The following is a 19,371-nucleotide window of genomic DNA, read 5'->3' on the forward strand; positions in this document are numbered from 1 at the left end:
AAAAAAAGAAAAAAAAATGAAAAAAATTACAACATGGCACAGCGTATTTGCGATACACAAATGAACGGTAACCGAACAGCAGCAAACAAAACCAGGGAAAAAGAAAATGCGTTGAGTACATCAATGCATAAAATTTTCTAGTGCCGCCCGAAAGCGTTCATGATTAGTAATCGTGACTAGTGACGCAGGCAGGTTGTTCCAATCATGGCATGTTTTTTGTAAAAAAGAATGGGAGTATGTTACGGTGTTTTGGCGCGGACTATGAACCTTGTAATGATGGTCGAGGGGTTCAGATAGGAAAAAAGGAGGATTGAGCCAACGTGATTTAAGTATGGGGTTATGGTGATACGCCTTATGCAGCACACAAAGGCGAGCAAGATTCCGGCGAGTAGCAAGAGGAGCAAGGTCAAGGCTGGTCCACTCATAGTTCTCATATTACAAAAGGAAGGGGGGTAACATAGAAAGTTATTCGTAGGAGATACCCTAATGAAATCGAAAACTTCAAACACAGGTGGCCTTACCCCAACACGAGTCTCCACTCATAGTTCTCATTTTACAAAATGGAGGGGGGTAACATGGAAAGTTATTCGTACGAGATACCCTAATGAAATCGAACACATCAAACACAGTTGGCCTTACCCCAACACGAGTTTCCACCCCAACACGAGCTTCCACTCATAGTTCTCATATTACAAAAGGAAGGGGGGTAACATAGAAAGTTATTGGTAGGAGATACCCTAATGGAATCGAAAACTTCAAACACAGGTTGCCTTACCCCAACACGAGTCTTTACTCATAGTTCTTATATTACAAAAGGGAGGGGGGTAACATAGAAAGTTATTCGTAGAAGATACTCTAATAAAATCGAAAACTTCAAACACAGTTGGCCTTACCCCAACACGAGTTTCCAACCCAACACGAGTTTCCACTCATAGTTCTCATATTACAAAAGGAAGGGGGTTAACATAGAAAGTTATTCGTAGGAGATACCCTAATGAAATCAAAAACTTCAAACACAGGTGGCCTTACCCCAACACGAGTCTCCGCTCATAGTTCTCGTATTACATAAGGAAGGGGGGTAACATAGAAAGTTATTCGTAGGAGATACCCTAATGAAATCGAAAACTTCAAACACAGGTGGCCTTACCCCAACACGAGTCTCCACTCATAGTTCTCATATTACAAAAGGGAGGTGGGTAACATAGAAAGTTATTCGTAGGAGATACCCTAATGAAATCGAAAACTTCAAACACAGGTGGCCTTACCCCAACACGAGTCTCCGCTCATAGTTCTCGTATTACATAAGGGAGGGGGTAACATAGAAAGTTATTCGTAGGAGATACCCTAATGAAATCGAAAACTTCAAACACAGGTGGCCTTACCCCAACACGAGTCTCCGCTCATAGTTCTCGTATCACATAAGGGAGGGGGTAACATAAAATTTATTCGTAGGAGATACCCTAATGAAATTGAAAACTTCAAACACAGGTGGCCTTACCCCAACACGAGTCTCCACTCATAGTTCTCATATTACAAATGGGAGGGGGGTAACATAGAAAGTTATTCGTAGGAGATACCCTAATGAAATCGAAAACTTCAAACACAGTTGGCCTTACCCCAACACGAGTTTCCACCCCAACACGAGTTTCTACTCATAGTTCTCATATTACAAATGGAAGGGGGGTAACATAGAAAGTTATTCGTAGGAGATACCCTAATGAAATCGAAAACTTCAAACACAGTTGGGCTTACCCAACACGAGTTTCCACCCCTACACGAGTTTCCACTCATAGTTCTCATATTACAAAAGGAAGGGGGGTAACATAGAAAGTTATTCATAGGAGATACCCTAATGAAATCTAAAACTTCAAACACAGGTGGCCTTACCCCAACACGAGTCTCCACTCATAGTTCTCATATTACAAATGGGAGGGGGGTAACATAGAAAGTTATTCGTAGGAGATTCCCTAATGAAATCAAAAACTTCAAACACAGGTGGCCTTACCCCAACACGAGTCTCCGCTCATAGTTCTCGTATTATATAAGGGAGGGATAATATAGAAAGTTATTCGTATGAGATACCCTAATGAAATCGAAAACTTCAAACACAGTTGGCCTTACCCCAACACGAGTCTCCGCTCATAGTTCTCATATTACAAAAGGGAGGGGGGTAACTTAGAAAGTTATTCGTAGGAAATACCCTAATGAAATCGAAAACTTCAGACACAGTTGGCCTTACCCCAACAGGAGTTTCCACCCCAAGACGAGTTTCTACTCATAGTTCTCATATTACAAAAGGAAGGGGGGTAACATAGAAAGTTATTCGTAGAAGATACCCTAATGAAATCTAAAACTTCAAACACAGGTGGCTTTACCCCAACACGAGTCTCCACTCATAGTTCTCATATTACATAAGGTAGGGGGGTAACATAGAAAGTTATTCATAGGGGATACCCTAATGAAATCGAAAACTTTAAACACAGGTGGCCTTACCCCAACACGAGTCTCCACTCATAGTTCTCATATTACAAAAGGGGAGGGGGGTAACATAGAAAGTTATTCATAGGGGATACCCTAATGAAATCGAAAACTTTAAACACAGTTGGCCTTATCCCAACACGAGTCTCCGCTCATAGTTCTCGTATTATATAAGGGAGGGATAATATAGAAAGTTATTCGTATGAGATACCCTAATGAAATCGAAAACTTGAAACACAGGTGGCCTTACCCCAACACGAGTCTCCACTCATAGTTCTCATATTACAAAATGGAGGGGGTAACATAGAAAGTTATTTGTAGGAGATACCCTAATGGAATCGAAAACTTCAAACACAGGTTGCCTTACCCCAACATGAGTCTCCACTCATAGTTCTCAAAGTACAAAAGGGAGGGGGGTAACATAGAAAGTTATTCGTAGGAGATACCCTAATAAAATCGAAAACTTCAAACACAGTTGGCCTTACCCCAACACGAGTTTCCACCCCAACACGAGTTTCCACTCATAGTTCTCATATTACAAAAGGAAGGGGGTTAATATAGAAAGTTATTCGTAGGAGATACCCTAATGAAATCAAAAACTTCAAACACAGGTGGCCTTACCCCAACACGAGTCTCCGCTCATAGTTCTCGTATTACATAAGGGAGGGAGTAACGTAGAAAGTTATTCGTAGGAGATACCCTAATGAAATCGAAAACTTCAAACACAGTTGGCCTTACCCCAACACGAGTCTCCGCTCATAGTTCTCGTATTACATAAGGGAGGGGGTAACATAGAAAGTTATTCGTAGGAGATACCCTAATGAAATTGAAAACTTCAAACACAGGTGGCCTTACCCCAACACGAGTCTCCACTCATAGTTCTCATATAACGAAAGGGAGGGGGTAACATAGAAAGTTACTCGTAGGAGATACCCTAATGAAATCGAAAACTTCAAACACAGTTGGCCTTACCCTCAACACAAGTCTCCACTCATAGTTCTCATATTACAAATGGGAGGGGGGTAACATAGAAAGTTATTCGTAGGAGATACCCTAATGAAATAGAAAACTTCAAACACAGTTGGCCTCACCCCAACACGAGTTTCCACCCCAACACGAGTTTCTACTCATAGTTCTCATATTACATATGGAAGGGGGGTAACATAGAAAGTTATTCGTAGGAGATACCCTAATGAAATCGAAAACTTCAAACACAGTTGGCCTTACCCAACACGAGTTTCCACCCCAACACGAGTTTCCACTCATAGTTCTCATATTACAAAAGGAAGGGGGGTAACATAGAAAGTTATTCATAGGAGATACCCTAATGAAATCGAAAACTTCAAACACAGGTGGCCTTACCCCAGATGAGGCTCCACTCATAGTTCTCATATTACAAATGGGAGGGGGGTAACATAGAAAGTTATTCGTAGGAGATACCCTAATGAAATCAAAAACTTCAAACACAGGTGGCCTTACCCCAACACGAGTCTCCGCTCATAGTTCTCGTATTATATAAGGGAGGGGGTAATATAGAAAGTTATTCGTATGAGATACCCTAATGAAATCGAAAACTTCAAACACAGTTGGCCTTACCCCAACACGAGTCTCCGCTCATAGTTCTCATATTACAAAAGGAAGGGGGGTAACATAGAAAGTTATTCGTAGGAAATACCCTAATGAAATCGAAAACTTCAAACACAGTTGGCCTTACCCCAACAGGAGTTTCCACCCCAAGACGAGTTTCTACTCATAGTTCTCATATTACAAAAGGAAGGGGGGTAACATAGAAAGTTATTCGTAGGAGATACCCTAATGGAATCGAAAACTTCAAACACAGGTTGCCTTACCCCAACACGAGTCTCCACTCATAGTTCTCATAGTACAAAAGGGAGGGGGGTAACATAGAAAGTTATTCGTAGGAGATACCCTAATAAAATCGAAAACTTCAAACACAGTTGGCCTTACCCCAACACGAGTTTCCACCCCAACACGAGTTTCCACTCATAGTTCTCATATTACAAAAGGAAGGGGGTTAACATAGAAAGTTATTCGTAGGAGATACCCTAATGAAATCAAAAACTTCAAACACAGGTGGCCTTACCCCAACACGAGTCTCCGCTCATAGTTCTCGTTTTACATAAGGGAGGGACTAACGTAGAAAGTTATTCGTAGGAGATACCCTAATGAAATCGAAAATTTCAAACACAGTTGGCCTTACCCCAACACGAGTCTCCGCTCATAGTTCTCGTATTACATAAGGGAGGGGGTAACATAGAAAGTTATTCGTAGGAGATACCCTAATGAAATTGAAAACTTCAAACACAGGTGGCCTTACCCCAACACGAGTCTCCACTCATAGTTCTCATATAACGATAGGGAGGGGGTAACATAGAAAGTTATTCGTAGGAGATACCCTAATGAAATCGAAAACTTCAAACACAGTTGGCCTTACCCTCAACACAAGTCTCCACTCATAGTTCTCATATTACGAATGGGAGGGGGGTAACATAGAAAGTTTTTCGTAGGAGATACCCTAATGAAATCGAAAACTTCAAACACAGTTGGCCTCACCCCAACACGAATTTTCACCCCAACACGAGTTTCTACTCATAGTTCTCATATTACATATGGAAGGGGGGTAACATAGAAAAATATTCGTAGGAGATACCCTAATGAAATCGAAAACTTCAAACACAGTTGGCCTTACCCAACACGAGTTTCCACCCCAACACGAGTTTCCACTCATAGTTCTCATATTACAAAAGGAAGGGGGGTAACGTAGAAAGTTATTCGCAGGAGATACCCTAATGAAATCTAAAACTTCAAACACAGGTGGCTTTACCCCAACACGAGTCTCCACTCATAGTTCTCATATTACAAAAGGAAGGGGGGTAACATAGAAAGTTATTCGTAGGAGATACTCTAATGAAATCAAAAACTTCAAACACAGGTGGCCTTACCCCAACACGAGTCTCCGCTCATAGTTCTCGTATTATATAAGGGAGGGGGCAATATAGAAAGTTATTCGTATGAGATACCCTAATGAAATCGAAAACTTCAAACACAGTTGGCCTCACCCCAACACGAGTCTCCGCTCATAGTTCTCATATTACAAAAGGAAGGGGGGTAACATAGAAAGTTATTCGTAGGAAATACCCTAATGAAATCGAAAACTTCAAACACAGTTGGCCTTACCCCAACAGGAGTTTCCACCCCAAGACGAGTTTCTACCCATAGTTCTCATATTACAAAAGGAAGGGGGGTAACGTAGAAAGTTATTCGCAGGAGATACCCTAATGAAATCTAAAACTTCAAACACAGGTGGCTTTACCCCAACACGAGTCTCCACTCATAGTTCTCATATTACAAAAGGAAGGGGGGTAACATAGAAAGTTATTCGTAGGAGATACCCTAATGAAATCGAAAACTTTAAACACAGGTGGCCTTACCCCAACACGAGTCTCCACTCATAGTTCTCATATTACAAAAGGGGAACATAGAAAGTTATTCGTAGGAGATACCCTAATGAAATCAATCACTTCAAACACAGGTGGCCTTATCCCAACACGAGTCTCCGCTCATAGTTCTCGTATTACATAAGGGAGGGGGTAACATAGAAAGTTATTCGTAGGAGATACCCTAATGAAATCGAAAACTTCAAACCCAGTTGGCCTTACCCCAACACGAGTTTCCACCCCAACACGAGTTTCTACTCATAGTTCTCATATTACAAATGGAAGGGGGGTAACGTAGAAAGTTATTCGTAGGAGATACCCTAATGAAATCGAAAACTTCAAACACAGTTGGCCTTACCACAACACGAGTTTCCACCCCAACACGAGTTTTATTTATTTATTTTTTTTTGTACCCTCAGGGCATACAGCATTATAGAGGGGAGTGGGTTTAGAAGAAAAAAATACAATTGAAACGAGAAAAACAAATCACATTCAGTACATGCGTACAACACTCGAGAACAACGTGTAAATGAAGCACCGCGACAACAGGAAGCACCGCGACAAATCAAACAAGGAATCGAAAAATCAAAATCAAACAAGGAAGAACCGCAAAAAAAGAAAAAAAAAGAAAAAAATTACAACATGGCACAGCGTATTTGCGATACACAAATGAACGGTAACCGAACAGCAGCAAACAAAACCAGGGAAAAAGAAAATGCGTTGAGCACATCAATGCATAAAATTTTCTAGTGCCGCCCGAAAGCGTTCATGATTAGTAATCGTGACTAGTGACGCAGGCAGGTTGTTCCAATCATGGCAAGTTTTTTGTAAAAAAGAATGGGAGTATGTTACGGTGTTTTGGCGCGGACTATGAACCTTGTAATGATAGTCGAGGCGTTCAGATAGGAAAAAAGGAGGATTGAGCCAACGTGATTTAAGTATGGGGTTATGGTGATACGCCTTATGCAGCACACAAAGGCGAGCAAGTTTCCGGCGAGTAGCAAGAGGAGCAAGGTCAAGGCTGGTCCACTCATAGTTCTCATATTACAAAAGGAAGGGGGGTAACATAGAAAGTTATTCGTAGGAGATACCCTAATGAAATCGAAAACTTCAAACACAGGTTGTCTTACCCCAACACGAGTCTTTACTCATAGTTCTCATATTACAAAAGGGAGGGGGGTAACATAGAAAGTTATTCGTAGAAGATACTCTAATAAAATCGAAAACTTCAAACACAGTTGGCCTTACCCCAACACGAGTTTCCATCCCAACACGAGTTTCCACTCATAGTTCTCATATTACAAAAGGAAGGGGGGTAACATAGAAAGTTATTCGTAGGAGATACCCTAATGAAATCGAAAACTTCAAACACAGGTGGCCTTCCCCCAACACGAGTCTCCACTCATAGTTCTCATATTACAAAAGGGAGGGGGGTAACATAGAAAGTTATTCGTAGGAGATACCCTAATGAAATCGAAAACTTCAAACACAGTTGTGCTTACCCCGACACCAGTTTCCACCCCAACACGAGTTTTCACTCATAGTTCTCATATTACAAAAGGAAGGCGGATAACATAGAAAGTTATTCGTAGGAGATACCCTAATGAAATCGAAAACTTCAAACTCAGGTGGCCTTACCCCAACACGAGTCTCCACTCATAGTTCTCTTATTACAAAAGGGAGGGGGTAACATAGAAAGTTATTCGTAGGAGATACCCTAATGAAATCAAAAACTTCAAACACAGGTGGCCTTACCCCAACACGAGTCTCCACTCATAGTTCTCGTATTACAAAAGGGGAACATAGAAAGTTATTCGTAGGAGATACCCTAATGAAATCGAAAACTTTAAACACAGGTGGCCTTACCCCAACACGAGTCTCCACTCATAGTTCTCATATTACAAAAGGGGAGGGGGATAACACAGAAAGTTATTTGTAGGAGATACCCTAATGAAATCAATCACTTCAAACACAGGTGGCCTTATCCCAACACGAGTCTCCGCTCATAGTTCTCGTATTACATAAGGGAGGGGGTAACATAGAAAGTTATTCGTAGGAGATACCCTAATGAAATCGAAAACTTTAAACCCAGTTGGCCTTACCCCAACACGAGTTTCCACCCCAACACGAGTTTCTACTCGTAGTTCTGATATTACAAATGGAAGGGGGGTAACGTAGAAAGTTATTAGTAGGAGATACCCTAATGAAATCGAAAACTTCAAACACAGTTGGCCTTACCACAACACGAGTTTCCACCCCAACACGAGTTTTATTTATTTATTTTTTTTGTACCCTCAGGGCATACAGCATTATAGAGGGGAGTGGGTTTAGAAGAAAAAAATACAATTGAAACGAGAAAAACAAATCACATTCAGTACATGCGTACAACACTCGAGAACAACGTGTAAATGAAGCACCGCGACAACAGGAAGCACCGCGACAAATCAAACAAGGAATCGAAAAATCAAAATCAAACAAGGAAGAACCGCAAAAAAAAGAAAAAAAAAGAAAAAAATTACAACATGGCACAGCGTATTTGCGATACACAAATGAACGGTAACCGAACAGCAGCAAACAAAACCAGGGAAAAAGAAAATGCGTTTAGCACATCAATGCATAAAATTTTCTAGTGCCGCTCGAAAGCGTTCATGATTAGTAATCGTGACTAGTGACGCAGGCAGGTTGTTCCAATCATGGCAAGTTTTTTGTAAAAAAGAATGGGAGTATGTTACGGTGTTTTGGCGCGGACTATGAACCTTGTAATGATGGTCGAGGCGTTCAGATAGGAAAAAAGGAGGATTGAGCCAACGTGATTTAAGTATGGGGTTATGGTGATACGCCTTATGCAGCACACAAAGGCGAGCAAGTTTCCGGCGAGTAGCAAGAGGAGCAAGGTCAAGGCTGGTCCACTCATAGTTCTCATATTACAAAAGGAAGGGGGGTAACATAGAAAGTTATTCGTAGGAGATACCCTAATGAAATCGAAAACTTCAAACACAGGTTGTCTTACCCCAACACGAGTCTTTACTCATAGTTCTCATATTACAAAAGGGAGGGGGGTAACATAGAAAGTTATTCGTAGAAGATACTCTAATAAAATCGAAAACTTCAAACACAGTTGGCCTTACCCCAACACGAGTTTCCACCCCAACACGAGTTTCCACTCATAGTTCTCATATTACAAAAGGAAGGGGGGTAACATAGAAAGTTATTCGTAGGAGATACCCTAATGAAATCGAAAACTTCAAACACAGGTGGCCTTCCCCCAACACGAGTCTCCACTCATAGTTCTCATATTACAAAAGGGAGGGGGGTAACATAGAAAGTTATTCGTAGGAGATACCCTAATGAAATCGAAAACTTCAAACACAGTTGTGCTTACCCCAACACGAGTTTTCACTCATAGTTCTCATATTACAAAAGGAAGGCGGATAACATAGAAAGTTATTCGTAGGAGATACCCTAATGAAATCGAAAACTTCAAACTCAGGTGGCCTTACCCCAACACGAGTCTCCACTCATAGTTCTCTTATTACAAAAGGGAGGGGGTAACATAGAAAGTTATTCGTAGGAGATACCCTAATGAAATCAAAAACTTCAAACACAGGTGGCCTTACCCCAACACGAGTCTCCGCTCATAGTTCTCGTATTACATAAGGGAGGGGGTAACATAGAAAGTTATTCGTAGGAGATACCCTAATGAAATCGAAAACTTCAAACACAGGTGGCCTTACCCCAACACGAGTCTCCGCTCATAGTTCTCGTATCACATAAGGGAGGGGGTAACATAAAATTTATTCGTAGGAGATACCCTAATGAAATCGAAAACTTCAAACACAGTTGGCCTTACCCCAACACGAGTCTCCACTCATTGTTCTCATATTACAAAAGGGAGGGGGGTAACATGGAAAGTTATTCGTAGGAGATACCCTAATGAAATCGAAAACTTCAAACACAGTTGGCCTTACCCCAACACAAGTTTCCACCCTAACACGAGTTTCTACTCATGGTTGTCATATTACAAATGGAAGGGGGGTAACATAGAAAGTTATTCGTAGGAGATACCCTAATGAAATCGAAAACTTCAAACACAGTTGGCCTTACCCCAACACGAGTTTCCACCTCAACACGAGTTTTATTTATTTATTTATTTATTGTACCCTCAGGGCATACAGCATTTAAGAGGGGAGTGGGTTTAGAAGAAAAAAATACAATTGAAACGTGAAGAACAAATCACATTCAGTACATGCGTACAACACTCGAGAACAACGTGTAAATGAAGCACCGCGACAACAGGAAGCACCGCGACAAATCAAACAAGGAATCGAAAAATGAAAATCAAACAAGGAAGCACTGCGAAAAAAAAAGAAAAAAAATTACAACATGGCACAGCGTATTTGCGATACACAAATGAACGGTAACCGAACAGCAGCAAACAAAACCAGGGAAAAAGAAAATGCGTTGAGCACATCAATGCATAAAATTTTCTAGTGCCGCCCGAAAGCGTTCATGATTAGTAATCGTGACTAGTGACGCAGGCAGGTTGTTCCAATCATGGCATGTTTTTTGTAAAAGAGAATGGGAGTATGTTACGGTGTTTTGGTGAGGTATATGAACCTTGTAATGATGGTCGAGGCGTTCAGCTAGGAAAAAGGGAGGATTGAGCCAACGTGATTTATGTATGGGGTTATGGTGATACGCTTTATGCAGCACACAAAGGCGAGCAAGTTTCCGGCGAGTAGCAAGAGGAGCAAGGTCAAGGCTGGTCCACTCATAGTTCTCATATTACAAAAGGAAGGGGGGTAACATAGAAAGTTATTCGTTGGAGATACCCTAATGAAATCGAAAACTTCAAACACAAATGGCCTTACCCCAACACGAGTCTCCACTCATAGTTCTCATATTACAAATGGGAGGGAGGTAACATAGAAAGTTATTCGTAGGAGATACCCTAATGAAATCGAAAACTTCAAACACAGTTGGCCTTACCCCAACACGAGTCTCCGCTCATAGTTCTCGTATTACATAAGGGAGGGGGTAACATAGAAAGTTATTCGTAGGAGATACCCTAATGAAATCGAAAACTTCAAACACAGTTGGCCTTACCCTCAACACAAGTCTCCACTCATAGTTCTCGTATTACATAAGGGAGGGGGTAACATAGAAAGTTATTCGTAGGAGATACCCTAATGAAATCGAAAACTTCAAACACAGGTGGCCTTACCCCATCACGAGTTTCCACCCCAACACGAGTTTCCACTCATAGTTCTCATATTACAAATGGAAGGGGGGTAACGTAGAAAGTTATTAGTAGGAGATACCCTAATGAAATCGAAAACTTCAAACACAGTTGGCCTTACCACAACACGAGTTTCCACCCCAACACGAGTTTTATTTATTTATTTTTTTTTGTACCCTCAGGGCATACAGCATTATAGAGGGGAGTGGGTTTAGAAGAAAAAAATACAATTGAAACGAGAAAAACAAATCACATTCAGTACATGCGTACAACACTCGAGAACAACGTGTAAATGAAGCACCGCGACAACAGGAAGCACCGCGACAAATCAAACAAGGAATCGAAAAATCAAAATCAAACAAGGAAGAACCGCAAAAAAAAGAAAAAAAAAGAAAAAAATTACAACATGGCACAGCGTATTTGCGATACACAAATGAACGGTAACCGAACAGCAGCAAACAAAACCAGGGAAAAAGAAAATGCGTTTAGCACATCAATGCATAAAATTTTCTAGTGCCGCTCGAAAGCGTTCATGATTAGTAATCGTGACTAGTGACGCAGGCAGGTTGTTCCAATCATGGCAAGTTTTTTGTAAAAAAGAATGGGAGTATGTTACGGTGTTTTGGCGCGGACTATGAACCTTGTAATGATGGTCGAGGCGTTCAGATAGGAAAAAAGGAGGATTGAGCCAACGTGATTTAAGTATGGGGTTATGGTGATACGCCTTATGCAGCACACAAAGGCGAGCAAGTTTCCGGCGAGTAGCAAGAGGAGCAAGGTCAAGGCTGGTCCACTCATAGTTCTCATATTACAAAAGGAAGGGGGGTAACATAGAAAGTTATTCGTAGGAGATACCCTAATGAAATCGAAAACTTCAAACACAGGTTGTCTTACCCCAACACGAGTCTTTACTCATAGTTCTCATATTACAAAAGGGAGGGGGGTAACATAGAAAGTTATTCGTAGAAGATACTCTAATAAAATCGAAAACTTCAAACACAGTTGGCCTTACCCCAACACGAGTTTCCACCCCAACACGAGTTTCCACTCATAGTTCTCATATTACAAAAGGAAGGGGGGTAACATAGAAAGTTATTCGTAGGAGATACCCTAATGAAATCGAAAACTTCAAACACAGGTGGCCTTCCCCCAACACGAGTCTCCACTCATAGTTCTCATATTACAAAAGGGAGGGGGGTAACATAGAAAGTTATTCGTAGGAGATACCCTAATGAAATCGAAAACTTCAAACACAGTTGTGCTTACCCCAACACGAGTTTTCACTCATAGTTCTCATATTACAAAAGGAAGGCGGATAACATAGAAAGTTATTCGTAGGAGATACCCTAATGAAATCGAAAACTTCAAACTCAGGTGGCCTTACCCCAACACGAGTCTCCACTCATAGTTCTCTTATTACAAAAGGGAGGGGGTAACATAGAAAGTTATTCGTAGGAGATACCCTAATGAAATCAAAAACTTCAAACACAGGTGGCCTTACCCCAACACGAGTCTCCGCTCATAGTTCTCGTATTACATAAGGGAGGGGGTAACATAGAAAGTTATTCGTAGGAGATACCCTAATGAAATCGAAAACTTCAAACACAGGTGGCCTTACCCCAACACGAGTCTCCGCTCATAGTTCTCGTATCACATAAGGGAGGGGGTAACATAAAATTTATTCGTAGGAGATACCCTAATGAAATCGAAAACTTCAAACACAGTTGGCCTTACCCCAACACGAGTCTCCACTCATTGTTCTCATATTACAAAAGGGAGGGGGGTAACATGGAAAGTTATTCGTAGGAGATACCCTAATGAAATCGAAAACTTCAAACACAGTTGGCCTTACCCCAACACAAGTTTCCACCCTAACACGAGTTTCTACTCATGGTTGTCATATTACAAATGGAAGGGGGGTAACATAGAAAGTTATTCGTAGGAGATACCCTAATGAAATCGAAAACTTCAAACACAGTTGGCCTTACCCCAACACGAGTTTCCACCTCAACACGAGTTTTATTTATTTATTTATTTATTGTACCCTCAGGGCATACAGCATTTAAGAGGGGAGTGGGTTTAGAAGAAAAAAATACAATTGAAACGTGAAGAACAAATCACATTCAGTACATGCGTACAACACTCGAGAACAACGTGTAAATGAAGCACCGCGACAACAGGAAGCACCGCGACAAATCAAACAAGGAATCGAAAAATGAAAATCAAACAAGGAAGCACTGCGAAAAAAAAAGAAAAAAAATTACAACATGGCACAGCGTATTTGCGATACACAAATGAACGGTAACCGAACAGCAGCAAACAAAACCAGGGAAAAAGAAAATGCGTTGAGCACATCAATGCATAAAATTTTCTAGTGCCGCCCGAAAGCGTTCATGATTAGTAATCGTGACTAGTGACGCAGGCAGGTTGTTCCAATCATGGCATGTTTTTTGTAAAAGAGAATGGGAGTATGTTACGGTGTTTTGGTGAGGTATATGAACCTTGTAATGATGGTCGAGGCGTTCAGCTAGGAAAAAGGGAGGATTGAGCCAACGTGATTTATGTATGGGGTTATGGTGATACGCTTTATGCAGCACACAAAGGCGAGCAAGTTTCCGGCGAGTAGCAAGAGGAGCAAGGTCAAGGCTGGTCCACTCATAGTTCTCATATTACAAAAGGAAGGGGGGTAACATAGAAAGTTATTCGTTGGAGATACCCTAATGAAATCGAAAACTTCAAACACAAATGGCCTTACCCCAACACGAGTCTCCACTCATAGTTCTCATATTACAAATGGGAGGGAGGTAACATAGAAAGTTATTCGTAGGAGATACCCTAATGAAATCGAAAACTTCAAACACAGTTGGCCTTACCCCAACACGAGTCTCCGCTCATAGTTCTCGTATTACATAAGGGAGGGGGTAACATAGAAAGTTATTCGTAGGAGATACCCTAATGAAATCGAAAACTTCAAACACAGTTGGCCTTACCCTCAACACAAGTCTCCACTCATAGTTCTCGTATTACATAAGGGAGGGGGTAACATAGAAAGTTATTCGTAGGAGATACCCTAATGAAATCGAAAACTTCAAACACAGGTGGCCTTACCCCATCACGAGTTTCCACCCCAACACGAGTTTCCACTCATAGTTCTCATATTACAAATGGAAGGGGGGTAACGTAGAAAGTTATTAGTAGGAGATACCCTAATGAAATCGAAAACTTCAAACACAGTTGGCCTTACCACAACACGAGTTTCCACCCCAACACGAGTTTTATTTATTTATTTTTTTTGTACCCTCAGGGCATACAGCATTATAGAGGGGAGTGGGTTTAGAAGAAAAAAATACAATTGAAACGAGAAAAACAAATCACATTCAGTACATGCGTACAACACTCGAGAACAACGTGTAAATGAAGCACCGCGACAACAGGAAGCACCGCGACAAATCAAACAAGGAATCGAAAAATCAAAATCAAACAAGGAAGAACCGCAAAAAAAAGAAAAAAAAAGAAAAAAATTACAACATGGCACAGCGTATTTGCGATACACAAATGAACGGTAACCGAACAGCAGCAAACAAAACCAGGGAAAAAGAAAATGCGTTTAGCACATCAATGCATAAAATTTTCTAGTGCCGCTCGAAAGCGTTCATGATTAGTAATCGTGACTAGTGACGCAGGCAGGTTGTTCCAATCATGGCAAGTTTTTTGTAAAAAAGAATGGGAGTATGTTACGGTGTTTTGGCGCGGACTATGAACCTTGTAATGATGGTCGAGGCGTTCAGATAGGAAAAAAGGAGGATTGAGCCAACGTGATTTAAGTATGGGGTTATGGTGATACGCCTTATGCAGCACACAAAGGCGAGCAAGTTTCCGGCGAGTAGCAAGAGGAGCAAGGTCAAGGCTGGTCCACTCATAGTTCTCATATTACAAAAGGAAGGGGGGTAACATAGAAAGTTATTCGTAGGAGATACCCTAATGAAATCGAAAACTTCAAACACAGGTTGTCTTACCCCAACACGAGTCTTTACTCATAGTTCTCATATTACAAAAGGGAGGGGGGTAACATAGAAAGTTATTCGTAGAAGATACTCTAATAAAATCGAAAACTTCAAACACAGTTGGCCTTACCCCAACACGAGTTTCCACCCCAACACGAGTTTCCACTCATAGTTCTCATATTACAAAAGGAAGGGGGGTAACATAGAAAGTTATTCGTAGGAGATACCCTAATGAAATCGAAAACTTCAAACACAGGTGGCCTTCCCCCAACACGAGTCTCCACTCATAGTTCTCATATTACAAAAGGGAGGGGGGTAACATAGAAAGTTATTCGTAGGAGATACCCTAATGAAATCGAAAACTTCAAACACAGTTGTGCTTACCCCAACACGAGTTTTCACTCATAGTTCTCATATTACAAAAGGAAGGCGGATAACATAGAAAGTTATTCGTAGGAGATACCCTAATGAAATCGAAAACTTCAAACTCAGGTGGCCTTACCCCAACACGAGTCTCCACTCATAGTTCTCTTATTACAAAAGGGAGGGGGTAACATAGAAAGTTATTCGTAGGAGATACCCTAATGAAATCAAAAACTTCAAACACAGGTGGCCTTACCCCAACACGAGTCTCCGCTCATAGTTCTCGTATTACATAAGGGAGGGGGTAACATAGAAAGTTATTCGTAGGAGATACCCTAATGAAATCGAAAACTTCAAACACAGGTGGCCTTACCCCAACACGAGTCTCCGCTCATAGTTCTCGTATCACATAAGGGAGGGGGTAACATAAAATTTATTCGTAGGAGATACCCTAATGAAATCGAAAACTTCAAACACAGTTGGCCTTACCCCAACACGAGTCTCCACTCATTGTTCTCATATTACAAAAGGGAGGGGGGTAACATGGAAAGTTATTCGTAGGAGATACCCTAATGAAATCGAAAACTTCAAACACAGTTGGCCTTACCCCAACACAAGTTTCCACCCTAACACGAGTTTCTACTCATGGTTGTCATATTACAAATGGAAGGGGGGTAACATAGAAAGTTATTCGTAGGAGATACCCTAATGAAATCGAAAACTTCAAACACAGTTGGCCTTACCCCAACACGAGTTTCCACCTCAACACGAGTTTTATTTATTTATTTATTTATTGTACCCTCAGGGCATACAGCATTTAAGAGGGGAGTGGGTTTAGAAGAAAAAAATACAATTGAAACGTGAAGAACAAATCACATTCAGTACATGCGTACAACACTCGAGAACAACGTGTAAATGAAGCACCGCGACAACAGGAAGCACCGCGACAAATCAAACAAGGAATCGAAAAATGAAAATCAAACAAGGAAGCACTGCGAAAAAAAAAGAAAAAAAATTACAACATGGCACAGCGTATTTGCGATACACAAATGAACGGTAACCGAACAGCAGCAAACAAAACCAGGGAAAAAGAAAATGCGTTGAGCACATCAATGCATAAAATTTTCTAGTGCCGCCCGAAAGCGTTCATGATTAGTAATCGTGACTAGTGACGCAGGCAGGTTGTTCCAATCATGGCATGTTTTTTGTAAAAGAGAATGGGAGTATGTTACGGTGTTTTGGTGAGGTATATGAACCTTGTAATGATGGTCGAGGCGTTCAGCTAGGAAAAAGGGAGGATTGAGCCAACGTGATTTATGTATGGGGTTATGGTGATACGCTTTATGCAGCACACAAAGGCGAGCAAGTTTCCGGCGAGTAGCAAGAGGAGCAAGGTCAAGGCTGGTCCACTCATAGTTCTCATATTACAAAAGGAAGGGGGTAACATAGAAAGTTATTCGTTGGAGATACCCTAATGAAATCGAAAACTTCAAACACAAATGGCCTTACCCCAACACGAGTCTCCACTCATAGTTCTCATATTACAAATGGGAGGGAGGTAACATAGAAAGTTATTCGTAGGAGATACCCTAATGAAATCGAAAACTTCAAACACAGTTGGCCTTACCCCAACACGAGTCTCCGCTCATAGTTCTCGTATTACATAAGGGAGGGGGTAACATAGAAAGTTATTCGTAGGAGATACCCTAATGAAATCGAAAACTTCAAACACAGTTGGCCTTACCCTCAACACAAGTCTCCACTCATAGTTCTCGTATTACATAAGGGAGGGGGTAACATAGAAAGTTATTCGTAGGAGATACCCTAATGAAATCGAAAACTTCAAACACAGGTGGCCTTACCCCATCACGAGTTTCCACCCCAACACGAGTTTCCACTCATAGTTCTCATATTACAAATGGAAGGGGGGTAACATAGAAAGTTATTCGTAGGAGATACGCTAATGAAATCGAAAACTTCAAACACAGTTGGCCTTACCCCAACACGAGTTTCCACCCCCACACGAGTTTCCACTCATAGTTCTCATATTACAAAAGGAAGGGGGGTAACATAGAAAGTTATTCGTAGGAGATACCCTAATGAAATCGAAAACTTCAAACACAGGTGGCCTTACCCCAACACGAGTCTCCACTCATAGTTCTCATATTACAAAAGGGAGGGGGGTAACATAGAAAGTTATTCGTAGGAGATACCCTAATGAAATTGAAAACTTCAAACACACTTGGCCTTACCCCAACACGAGTCTCCGCTCATAGTTCTCGTATTACATAAGGGAGGGAGTAACGTAGAAAGTTATTCGTAGGAGATACCCTAATGAAATCGAAAATTTCAAACACAGTTGGCCTTACCCTCAACACAAGTCTCCACTCATAGTTCTCATATTACAAAAGGGAGGGGGGTAACATAGAAAGTTATTCGTACGAGATACCCTAATGAAATCGAAAACATCAAACACAGTTGGCCTTACCCCAACACGAGTTTCCACCCCAACACGAGCTTCCACTCACAGTTCTCATATTACAAAAGTAAGGGGGGTAACATATAAAGTTATTGGTAGGAGATACCATAATGAAATCGAAAACTTCAAACACAGGTTGCCTTACCCCAACACGAGTCTTTACTCATAGTTCTCATATTACAAAAGGGAGGGGGGTAACATAGAACGTTATTCGTAGAAGATACTCTAATAAAATCGAAAACTTCAAACACAGTTGGCCTTACCCCAACACGAGTTTCCACCCCAACACGAGTTTCCACTCATAGTTCTCATATTACAAAAGGAAGGGGGGTAACATAGAAAGTTATTCATAGGAGATACCCTAATGAAATCGAAAACTTCAAACACAGGTGGCCTTACCCCAGCACGAGGCTCCACTCATAGTTCTCATATTACAAATGGGAGGGGGGTAACATAGAAAGTTATTCGTAGGAGATACCCTAATGAAATCAAAAACTTCAAACACAGGTGGCCTTACCCCAACACGAGTCTCCGCTCATAGTTCTCGTATTATATAAGGGAGGGGGTAATATAGAAAGTTATTCGTATGAGATACCCTAATGAAATCGAAAACTTCAAACACAGTTGGCCTTACCCCAACACGAGTTTTCGCTCATAGTTCTCATATTACAAAAGGGAGGGGGGTAACATAGAAAGTTATTCGTAAGAAATACCCTAATGAAATCGAAAACTTCAAACACAGTTGGCCTTACCCCAACAGGAGTTTCCACCCCAAGACGAGTTTCTACTCATAGTTCTCATATTACAAAAGGAAGGGGGGTAACATAGAAAGTTATTCGTAGGAGATACCCTAATGAAATCTAAAACTTCAAACACAGGTGGCTTTACCCCAACACGAGTCTCCACTCATAGTTCTCATATTACAAAAGGAAGGGGGGTAACATAGAAAGTTATTCGTAGGAGATACCCTAATGAAATCGAAAACTTTAAACGCAGGTGGCCTTACCCCAACACGAGTCTCCACTCATAGTTCTCATATTACAAAAGGGGAGGGGGATATCATAGAAAGTTATTCGTAGGAGATACCCTAATGAAATCAATCACTTCAAACACAGGTGGCCTTACCCCAACACGAGTCTCCGCTCATAGTTCTCGTATTACATAAGGGAGGGGGTAACATAGAAAGTTATTCGTAGGAGATACCCTAATGAAATCGAAAACTTCAAACCCAGTTGGCCTTACCCCAACACGAGTTTCCACCCCAACACGAGTTTCTACTCATAGTTCTCATATTACAAATGGAAGGGGGGTAACGTAGAAAGTTATTCGTAGGAGATACCCTAATGAAAT

Source organism: Rhipicephalus microplus, chromosome 8, assembly GCF_043290135.1.
Source record: "Rhipicephalus microplus isolate Deutch F79 chromosome 8, USDA_Rmic, whole genome shotgun sequence".
NCBI classification, from domain to species: domain Eukaryota; kingdom Metazoa; phylum Arthropoda; class Arachnida; order Ixodida; family Ixodidae; genus Rhipicephalus; species Rhipicephalus microplus.